Here is an 11,746-nt window from a genome sequence, read left to right as displayed (position 1 = left end):
TTTGTTTTTTTTTGGGTAGTCGCTCTTTTTGTTATGAATATTGCCCGTTCCAGAGAACCAGATACCCGAAAGCTCCACTGGGGGCTGCGTGGGTTTCTTCAAACTCACCAAAAACCTTCCCTGAAAGTACAATGCCACATAAAGAAACAGCAATGTGGTGTATGAACAACCGCTCAAAGGAAATAAAGCACTGCGCAGACAGGAGGGCCCACGTATGAGCATAGAAAAGAGCTCCTTACCTTGGCTGGAGCGACCAACAGCGAACCGAGGGGAAAACAGCGCTGGTTTCAAGGAAGCCAGTCGAAACTGGTAGCAGAAGCCAGAAAGAAGCAGGGCCCCTCACGGCAAACATCCGCCGGCCTGCAAGAGGGGGTCTCACAAAGGATCCTCCTCGGACACAGGGCAGAAAACACGCTCAGAGGACTCATCAATGGCTCAGGCAATGACAAGGTGCCGAGACTAAAAGAATATGGAGGAAGGTTCAGAAAAAACAGACCAAGGGGCTGATCATCGCAGCAGACACATGTTACAGTGTTGCAAGCACGGCTAAGTTCAGCGGGTACCAAGCAACGACCTTCACAGACTTTCTCCGAGCCGAAGTTCCCTAGCAAACAGAAGGCTTTTTTTGTTTGTTTTCAGAAACAAGGTATCACGAAGCAGATCATTCTTTCACAAATAGGTTGTAAACACAAATTGCCATAAAGTATTGCAAGCAAACCCAGCTGGGTTTAAAAAGAAAGCAAGCAGATCTCGTTGTATATTCTATGGCAAGACAGGAGGCTCCTATTATGCATTAGCTTTCTTTACTCTGACACAGCAGCAAAGAAAATAACATTTTTATAAAGCTTTTCTGAAAATAACATTTTATAAAACTTTTCTAAAAATGTATAACAACATTTCAACCAATCACATTTAAAATGTCCCATTCCAAGATGGCGGACAGGTCATGCCCCCCTGGGAGCCAATGGGCATACAGCCAAGTCCATAAATGTCCCTGTGTCCAATAACAAATCCTCTTTCTTTGCTGCTCATTGACACAGCTAAGTTACTCTCTCTAGCTCGTGCCTTATTGTGCATTTATATCGAGTTTATGGTGTTATTTCAATTCATATGAGTGTTTTTGTAAACCATTAGCATAAGAAATTGTCATTTCATTTGCTTTAAAGGTTGCGTGTTTGTTCGAACGTTTTTTCTTCCAGTCAGGAGGAATTTCCTTGTGAAGGTGTTACTTTGTAATGCCGCTCTGTGTGGAGCGGCGCCTGCTATTTAAACTGTTCTTTGTTCCTAATTGCTTTACAAGGGCGTTCGCGCGCCTTTCATTTTGTTGCAATTTCTTGCATTTGTGAAACTCTCCCTCATGTGAGAGTGTTTCATTCACTAGCCGGGCCTTTCACAGAGTTCGCGCTCTTTCTGGCAGCCGGGCCCATGACTCATACTGTTTGTTTGCAGAAGCTTGGCCTCTTCCTGACACGGTTCACTGCATTCTGGCTTTTTGTTTCACACTCAGTGCGTGTTTGTTTATATAGCTGCTCGCATATCATAGAAGGCTCTCAGGCTAGGCCTGCCTGTTTGTGCCTGGGTTGTGTCACGGTGGAAGCATTTCATTAATTCATTGCACCGTAAAAGGAGTGGTTTAGATTTCATATTTATTTTTTCTGTTTCCCTTATTTTATTCTGTGATCCTTTTGTGCTCAGCCTGCTCGGCTGCTCCCACTCCTTTTTTCACCCTGCTGGGGTGTGTATTAGCCTGCTCGGCTGTCACCAGTTTTCACCCAGTTGTGGTGTTTCTTTCCTTTGTTTAAGCCTGCTCGGCTAATTTGGTGCTTTTAGCACACAGCCTGCTCGGCTGCATTGATTGGAAGTTTTTACACTTCTGTGGTGACCAATGATGGATAAGTCTGGAATGGGAAATAATAATGTTGTCCCTGCTTCAGCTGAGGCCTGTACTCAGGTGCGCCCTTCCAAGAAAACAGATAATGGGGGGGGGGCAGGCGAATAGACAGCCTACAGTGGAGCAGGCTATCCAGTCATCCATTGATTCAGCCTTGTCTGGCCTTAATAATACATTGGCTTCGGCATTTGACAGGCTAATAAACCGCATAGCGGATTTTCACCCTTCCCAGAGTGCTGGCCCCTCTGTACAGCCCCAAGCCCCAAAAAAGTGTACGGAAAAAACAAAGCATATTTCGGGACAACTCAGTCCTCGCCCAGTCTCTTCCCCTGACTCTTCCCCTGGTAGAGCCCAAAAGCGCAAGAGGGATGAGTCTCAACCACTTTCCTCAACCCCTTGGCCTTCTTATGCCCAGCTCCCTGCGCAAATATCCCCTATACCTGTTTCTTCCTCAGACTCTTCTGAGGACTCTGATTCGCCCCCTAAGAGGCGTAAGAGGAAGGTGGCTCCCGTTCCCACACAGGAGGGTCCTGTATTAGACATTAATGGGGTCCCCTTTTTTGACCCGGCCCTCATTTTGCATCCCAGGTCAGCAGAGTGGCAACCCTCTCAAGAGATTGCCTCGTTCTTAGAGTATTGGGTTAGGCGCCCGCTACCTAAAGGGGACAGGAGCAAGCTACGATCAGAATGCCCTAGGCCAGTCCTGCAGGACAAGGTGGCGTGTACTCCGGATATTGATCAACCCATGGCTGTGTTCTTGACTCAGAAGGGCAAAGACCCCAGGAAGGGGGTGGACAAGGCCTGGCGCAGCTGTCAGGACAAGCTCTTAGATGTTCTGGGTCCTGTCACTCAGATTTTTGAGATGGCGGAGGAGGCGGCGGCCTCCAACTCCCCTGTTGATGTAAACATGTTAAGGGGTTGGATACAAAGGACTGTTTGCCTGCTCGGCAACACCAATGCGGCTATATCAAAGGAAAGGCGCAAGTCTCTTCTAATGAGACTGGACTCAAAGCTGGCGGATATGTCAGAGAGGGAAGCGGGCCCTTCCGCTCAGGGGAATTTGTTTGGTGAGAGTTTTCTTAAGGATCTGTCTGCGTATGTCCATACATTCACGGCCTTGGACAAGGCCCAGACCAATATAAAGAAGGTCTTCACGCAAAAGGTTTTCCCCAGGGCCGGACGAGGTAGAGCATGCTTTTCCGGCCGCTTTTCCCAGGGCCATTACCGCCCCCGTCAGTTTGCCTCACGAGGCGCCCAGAATCCATCCTCTGCTCGAGGTGCATATACCCAATTCTTCCCGCAACAGAATTCGGGTTGGAGAGGACGTGGTGGCAGAGGTACCAGGAGGTCCAGAGGAGCATCAGGTATTTTCCCGAGTGTTAAATGTTTTTTCCCTCAAAGGTATGGGGGCAGGTTGGCCAGGTTTCTCCCACAGTGGGAATCCCTCACATCGGACCCCTGGGTGTTGCAGACAGTCCAAGGTTATCGCATAGAGTTTTACTCCCCTCCTTGCCAGTTGTCAGTTCCCGCCCCTTTGGTTCTGGACAGAATAAAGCAGTCGCTGATAGATGTGGAGGTCAAGGACCTCATCTCCAAGGGAGCGGTGGTACCAGCCTCTTACAGGGCATCCCAGTTTCTGAGTACCATATTTCTAGTCCCAAAACCGGAGCAGGGGTTCCGCCCAGTAATAAATTTAAAAGCTCTCAATTCCTTTGTAGTTTACCACCACTTCAAGATGGAGGGAATTCACCTCCTCAGGGACACCCTCCTTCCAGCGGATTGGATGGTCAAGTTGGACCTCAAGGATGCTTACTTAGTGGTTCCCATGTTCCCTCCACACCAGGAGTTCCTCCAGTTTCAGTGGGGGGGTCGGGTTTGGCAATTTGCATCCCTCCCGTTCGGTCTGTCCTCGGCCCCATGGTGCTTCACCAAGTTGATGAGGCCTGTGATGGCTCTTCTCAGGTCCAAGGGGATAAGGATGATTATTTATCTAGACGACATGCTCCTGTTAGCCCAGGACGCTCAGGTTTTGCTCTCTCATCTGAAGTTCACAGTAACTCTTCTTCAGAGCCTGGGGTTTGTGATAAATGCCAAAAAATCCATATTGCAGCCTATGCAATGTATCCAGTTTCTAGGCTTCGATATAGATTCGAAAGGTTGCATCCTTCTCCTCCCAGACAGCAGACTGTCCAAGATAAAGAAGGAGATCCGAAGTATCCTCAAGAGGGAAAATATCTCTCTCAGGTTATTAGCCAGGATAGTGGGGATGTTGTCTGCGTCTATCCAAGCAATTTTCCCGGCCCCTCTTCATTACAGAGCACTGCAGCGTCTGAAGGCCCGACATCTACGCAGATGTCTCTCTTACTCTCAAATGGTGGAGCTCTCCCCGGAGGCCAGGTTGGAACTCCTTTGGTGGCTCAAACACATGGAGGCATGGAATGGGAAAGCAATTTTTGGTCCCTCCCCGGATGTAGTTCTGGAATCAGATGCCAGCAGAGCAGGTTGGGGAGCCAGGTTAGGCCAGGTCTCCACGGGAGGAAAATGGTCAGAGGTAGAGAGGGATCTCCATATCAATTGTCTGGAATTGTTGGCGGGGTCCTTTGCAGTCCGCAGTTTCCTCAAAGATCAGGGGAATTGTTGTGTGCTCCTACGCATGGACAATGTCTCAGCAGTGAGATATGTCAATCGTCTGGGGGGAACCAGGTCCAAGGTCCTAGCGGATCTGGCGAGGCAGTTTTGGCATTTCTGTCTGGACCGCAATATTGTATTAAAAGCGGAGTACCTTCCGGGCGTCAGCAACGAAGTAGCAGATTGGAACTCCAGACACCTCCAAGACAGGAGCGATTGGATGTTACACAGGGACCTCTTTGCCAAGATACAATGCCTTTGGGGTCCGTTTTCAGTAGATATGTTTGCCTCGAGGCTAAACTGTCAGGTGCACAGGTTCTTCAGTTGGAGACCAGATCCTGGCGCTCTAGCTACCGATGCCTTTCTTCAGGATTGGTCAGGTCAGAGGCTTTAAGCCTTCCCTCCCTTTGCGATGATAGCCAGAGTATTGGTTCAAGTACGCAGGCAAGAGGTCACGTTAGTGATTCTAACCCCCTTTTGGCCTTCCCAGATTTGGTTTCCGGCTCTCCTAGAGCTATCAGTAGACATTCCTCGTCTTCTTCCCTTTCATCCTCAGTTACTAACGAACCCGGGAGGTTTTCCTCACGAGTTGGTCCTTCAGGGGCACCTCTCTCTTATGGCGTGGAAGATTTCAGCGCTTCCTGGTGCTTCCGAGGCCTTTCGCAGGACTCTATGTCAGTCATCAGAGACTCCTGGGCCCCCTCTACTAAATTGGGATACTCTTCAGCGTGGAACCGCTGGTCTAGCTGGTGTGTGGTTGGGCACCTCAATCCCATTTCTGCCCCTCCTGTAGAGGTGGTTAATTTCCTAGTGGGTTTGTTTAAAGAGGGAAAAGCTTACAGAACCATTAATGGTTTCAGGTCGGCTATCTCAGCAGGTCACCTGTTGGTAAAAGGGGAACCAGTGGGTAGACACTTCCTGGTGCGTAGAGCTCTCAAGTCTATTCGTATTAAAATCCCTCCAAAGCCTAAGTATTCAGTTCTTTGGGATGTTAACTTAGTATTGGACCTCTTTGGAGCCTGGCCTCCTAATGAAGATCTGTCTTTGCAACAACTTTTTTCCAAGCTAGCAATGTTGTTATGCCTAGTGTCTATTAAGAGAGTGTCCGATATCAGAGCTTTAGATGTGGATAATAAAATGTTTACCCCTCAGGGAGTTACCTTTTTTGTTTCACGAAGAACAAAGTGCATGACTTCCTCCATATCTTATCCAGCCTTCCCTGAAAACAATAAATTGTGTGTTGTAGCATGTTTAAAATGTTTTGAGTTAAAAACTGAGAGTCTGCGACCTCCTAATACCTCTCAGCTGCTGATTTCCTATAGGAAGCCCTATAAACCGGTATCCCCTTCCACTTTGGCCAGATGGGTTAAATGGGTCATGCGGGAGGCGGGAGTTGACACTTCCTCTTTTGGTCCCCATTCTGTCAGGGGTGCTATGGCCTCTAAAGCCGCCTTTTTGGGGGGCAGCCTAGAACAGATCCTTAAAGCAGCTGATTGGGCAAGAGAGTCAACTTTCAAAACGTTTTATCATAAACGCATTGCTCATGTAGCGGTTAATGTTCTGCAAGGGCTTTGAACTTGCATAATAGGAGCCTCCTGTCTTGCCATAGAATACCTAATCCCCCACACTAGCGTGAGATGGGGGTTTAGATTCTATTAAAGACACGGAGGCGAATATTATCCCTCCCACCCACCCTAATTGTGTTCTGGTTGTTTCAGATTTCGGGTGAGAGGTCCTGCTTTAAGGAGATCAGTTCTGGTTCTGTTGAGGAGTTTCAAGTTCTTCTGTTACATGGATTCATCGTTCGTGGAATTGTGTGAAGGATGGCTACAGTAACATATCTTAAGGACAGCGTCAGAAAGAGGATTTGTTATTGGACACAGGGACATTTATGGACTTGGCTGTAGGCCCATTGGCTCCCAGGGGGGCATGACCTGTCCGCCATCTTGGAATGGGACATTTTAAATGTGATTGGTTGAAATGTTGTTATACATTTTTAGAAAAGTTTTATAAAATGTTATTTTCAGAAAAGCTTTATAAAAATGTTATTTTCTTTGCTGCTGTGTCAGAGTAAAGAAAGCTAATGCATAATATTTGCCTCCGTGTCTTTAATAGAATCTAAACCCCCATCTCACGCTAGTGTGGGGGATTAGGTATTATAGTGCATGGAAAAACCACCTGGTTTGGAAGCAGGGCGACGCAGGGCAGCACTAATTGCACAGATTAGCAGCTCGCGCTCGGTCGAAAGCAAGCAGGAACATCAGATAGAAAAATGAAGCAGACAGAGCAGCAGAGGTCCGAATCCCGAATCTGCGCTTAGAAACTGAACTCAGCCATGAAGCGCATTATAAGAAATAAATACACATACAAACATATGTTTTTCAAGTGGCATTTAAAGCTCCACAAACAACAAAATAAGAGAAACACAGCACAAGTCAGGTTTTCATATAAAACTACAAATCAGTGCCCTGAACATTGAGTAAGTACATTTTTCAAACGGGCAACCACAAACCAGGACCCTGAGCACTACGGTGTGATTCCACCTATCTCATCAACTCTACAACACGCAATGCGGAAAAGAAGTACACGTTTTCCTTTCATTGCCGACATAAAGATAACTGACAAAAGCCACCTGCGCAGCCTGGCAAGAAAACAATGACAGATGGACGCTGGGAAAGAGAAACATCGGGCTTGAGTACAGTTTAAAATTAGGGGCAAACAGCCTCATTGCATAGCAAGCAGCTCTCAAATACTCATTCTAAACATCCCAAACTATGTTCAAAGGACAGCGTGAGACAATTTCGTCACCTACAAAGCAGTACCCAGTTTCTATCCCCGGGTCCGCGCTTAGAAACCTCTGGGTATTAAGCACGGTATAAATAATCTATCATCATACCTCGCCTGCCTATACCAATGACAAGGGGCTTGCAAGGTTTAGGTTTGATCAGCATGCCGAGGCATTGAAAAAACCTCAGATGAGTTTTTGCGCACTGATTTTATGAAATGTCGCTTGAGTGAATGAAGAAAGAGATCAGATCAAGCACATGGCGTTTTTGTATCCTACTATAAAGTGGTCGGAATGTCCCTAAAGACCACCCAACGGCCAGAAACACATGACAGAGATCACAAAGTTCTGCTAGAAGATTCTGGAAGACTAACAAAACAAGCACCAGCGCCAACGCCGAACGGCCGGGGCCGGGGTGCACAACTTTATCCTTACTAACACCTCAAACATAGGTGTATGCAAGTAAAACAGCAATACGAAATAACAGCTGAACAAAAAAGAGAACCCAGGTTGAAGTAGGAAGTTCCTGTTTTGGCATGCTGCACGCTACCGTCAGACAGACAGCTCTGTGAGGTCTGTGAAGATGCGCTCGCCCTGACATCCAGCCAGAGCCTGCTGACCCAGTTTCATATTCCAGTCACACTACCACAAAGGCACAAGGTTATATGGTAAAAGAACGTGGTCAACAGCAATGCAATGAGTGCAAAGTTTTCAAACAACACGCAACATATGGCAGAGCTACATGAGCCTCAACATGAAATTGAACACATGAAAATGTTTTCCAAAAATGTTTTAAGTGGAAACTCACATTTATACAAGTCAGACAACAGAGGGCTGACATAGTGAGACCCCGAAAAAAGGGGTCCTAATCTCCACACAGCCATCCGAACGGAACATGGCAAAATATTTCTGTGTTTGCAGATAAAGAAAAGAGCCCTGAAAACGGGGCTTGGAGCACTGCACTGGAAATTGTTCCCACAACATAAGGAGAACCCATACACGGGGGACCCAGTGTCAGCAACACTCCATAAGGAGTTCAACAGAAAAAGGCCTGGAGCGCAGCATTGGGCAACACAATCCAGCAAAGTAGCACAGAAACAAGTGGGATACCTTGCAGCTAGCGGTAACGAGCCATGAAAAGTAGGAGAGACAGCGCCAAAACACCAAAGTCAAGGTAAGTAAGAGAGCACACAGGGGGAAATAGAAGGCACACGAAGTGCGAAATGCCGACGGCTCTGTAGCCAGCCGGGGGCCCAAAAAAGCACACACACAGGCAGACAAAAACCCGGGCTAATCCCAAAACTACCTGAGATCTGTAACAAACAACTAGAAATGATAGACAACTGACCAGTCAGATAGCACAGCGAGCAGAGCGTCCGCTTTTGACATCCCCTCAGAGACTGAAGATCTAGTTTCGGATCCTGGCAGTGCCAATCACAGCTCACCATCCTTACAAGGTTGAGATATGTCCATCTCATACTTAGGTGTGGTAAAAGCAGGATCAGAGGCTTGAGAAGAGGTCCTCTCATGTGCTGAATAAAGGCAAAACCATTGGTTCTGACACTCCAGGCAGAGCACCCACTGAACAAAAATGGTGGCGCACAAGAAAACTTGGGCGAGGGCAAATGCTCAGAAGAGGGCAGAAGAAGGTACTGTTGTGGCAACAAGCATCAATGGGCCATACCGGGTTGAGGATTTGAAAACCCCCACAAAAATATAGGGGAAATACTGTGGGATGTTTTTATCCACGCATCCAAGCCCTACAACAGACCTGTGCATTACTTGCATTGAAAACATCATGATGGCCAGAAATCACCAGAAAATGCACAGGGAAAACATGAAAAATAGGTTGCCATCCATTTTTGCCTCTGTCAATGTTAATACAGGAGACCATTGCCAGACCCTATCCTTTGGCTGCACACAGAGCAAAACCAGTGCAAAGGAATATGGTGCTGTTCAAAATCCGTTTTAATTGATGTCAAAAATTGCTACAATCATGGGCACAAAAACACCAAACAAAAAAATCCAACTTCTGGTGGAGTGTTCTACATTACTCTACTGCAGAATCCACATCAATACAATGTTAGCAAGGATCATATGCTATCAAGTAAAATCCTTTTTTTTAAATGCATTAATTCAAGACCCAGAGAGCAGTACTGTATCCAGAACCCACTTGATCCAGTTCCAGAAGACCAGACCAGACTGCTGTGCAGTGCCAGACCCAGATCAGAGGCCACACTGTGAGCAGAACCAGTGGCAAAGACCGTCTCATGGCGAGATAACTGCAGCCCGAATCTGACCAGATCTGTGACGAGGCCCATTCCTTCCAAAATTAGGAGTGAGTATCCTGAGAACTGTGCAGAACCAATCTCTTAGTTTAAAATAATCTAATTCAAACCATTTCCACCTATCTAGAACTGCATCATAGAAATCATGTGTCCATTCTGTGATTTCAAACCTGTGAAGTTGTCATTTGTCATTTGAATCTTACTTTATATCTGAGAATCTACCTCCACTAAATCGTCCGTATCTTTTGAACCGCACGTCCTAGAAGCGAGATTCAACTTTCATTTTAAAGCTAGGAACCTAAGCTTTCCAACAAGCTTTTCTATTCCTTATAGTTTTTCCATAATCACGATCGACGCACTAGGAAAAAGTGCTGCGAATTGCAATTTGACTCAATTTCTCCACCTGTCAAAATAGCTGTCCTTTTGCTTGCAACTGCTGAAATTCGTTTTCAATCTGATAATCATTCCTGAATAATTACTAGTGTTGACCTGAACTAATTCAAAGCAGCTGTCACCTACCCTGAATCTCCTATAGGGAATTAAAATCATTTTTAGCATATTTTTCACTTCATTGCAAATCACATTTAAAAGTATTTCTGCCTGTTTTAAAGCATACCGGTTGCTCTAAGCTTGCTAGGGGGGAACTGGAATTTGTATTGCATTTGATTGTATTCCTGAAAACTGTGTGCTCTCCTTCCATCTCCTTATATTGCAAAGGGGGGGGAGTGAATTGTCAAAAGAAAAAGTGATCATATTATCTCTTGTTGAAACCATATCAGTTTATTTCTGTGCTGCATTCTTTTCCATCATTGCATTTCCTTGAAACCATAAAAGTATTCTCAGCTGCCTTATCCTTTCTATACCAACTCCGCAGTAATTAAAGAAGTGTGCTAGTGTAATATTATCTATTGTTGATCAACATTATATTCATAGGTGTGCTATCAAATATTAATTTATTCATAAAAGTGTGATATATATCTTGTTTAATGTTTCAATAAATCTTTTAATTTGCAAAACAAACCTACTTCTTGGCTCAGTGAGGTCAGGGGGATTCAAAGAGAGGGGCGTTATACAAGGGTTTATCATCCAGATTTATGAACTTGTCATAAAAATACATAAATAAGGGCTTCCCTTAGGCATCCCAGACAGGCATTGACTTAGTTGGAGTGCTGAATTGAAGTCACTAACAATACGAAGAACAAATGTTGAAAACAAGTGGCAGGCCAGCGAGGCACAGAGCTGAACCAGGTAAGACCGAACACCTACCCACAGCCCAATTCTGGAATAAAAACACCCACACACGGGAGGGTCACCCATGAACACAAGGTAAAGGAGATTTCAGTAGGGCCAAGAACCAGAATATTAACCCAAGGTGCTTGCGTCAGTAGCACATATACTAAAATGAGATCAATAAAGAAAAGATTAGCATAACCACGAAACATGGATGCCACACAAAATCAAGAAGTGTTCCAGAAGGTGGGAGTTCCTGCAGCATGCTGCATGAGTTGCATGGGATGATGACCAGTCTTTCCAGTTTTCAGAGCGTGACAGAGCGCGGCAAAGGCAACACAGTGTTGATCCACTCAAGGACAACAAAGGAGAACTGATTCCTTCCAGCTGATTTAACGGAGTCCCTGTTACGAGCTTATCCAGACAACAGAGTTAATAAACAGACACATCAGCGCAAGAAAGCAGGACAAACGAACAAGACTGGGAACAGAATAAAAGTCCAATGCACGCCCCAACGGGCAGTCAAAGTAGCAGCAGGGGCGAGACATCTCGAATGAGCATAAACGTCATTCTGCCAAGCTGATTCAGAGCAGAAAAGAAGGGGAAAACTCACTTCACTACCAACACATGTGTAGTTTAAACACATATTAACAAAACGATAAGTAAACAGTTAAGGAGAAAGGCAGCTACTACGATAAAGTGAATAAATGAGTAAAAGAATTCACACAGAGATGGTGCAAGCAAGATAACAGCAGCTACAACTAGAAACATCACAAGGCAGCAACAAACATCCAGAGGACATACTTGTAAGAAATAATTAACGCAAACAATAGGCCAATGCCGGAAGGCTGTGGCCAAAGTGCTGCAAGTAGCACTGAACCAGAAAATGGGTTTAAAAATAAAAAATAGTGGTGAAGCACCATG

General features: G+C 45.7%; 1 non-coding gene across 1 annotated transcript; it reads left to right on the top strand.

Annotated features, from left to right (window-relative positions):
• Positions 1-10,964: 10,964 nt before the first annotated feature.
• LOC138512390 (U6 spliceosomal RNA) lies at positions 10,965-11,071 on the top strand. The gene has a single exon (XR_011281223.1). It is a non-coding gene; the product is annotated as a U6 spliceosomal RNA (small nuclear RNA).
• Positions 11,072-11,746: the final 675 nt, after the last annotated feature.

This window comes from Ambystoma mexicanum, chromosome 6p (assembly GCF_040938575.1).
Source record: "Ambystoma mexicanum isolate Mex_15411 chromosome 6p, UKY_AmexF1_1, whole genome shotgun sequence".
Classification (NCBI taxonomy): Eukaryota; Metazoa; Chordata; class Amphibia; order Caudata; family Ambystomatidae; genus Ambystoma; species Ambystoma mexicanum.
Note: the sequence above shows the minus strand (reverse complement) of the source record. Positions and strands in the feature narration are given on the sequence as shown.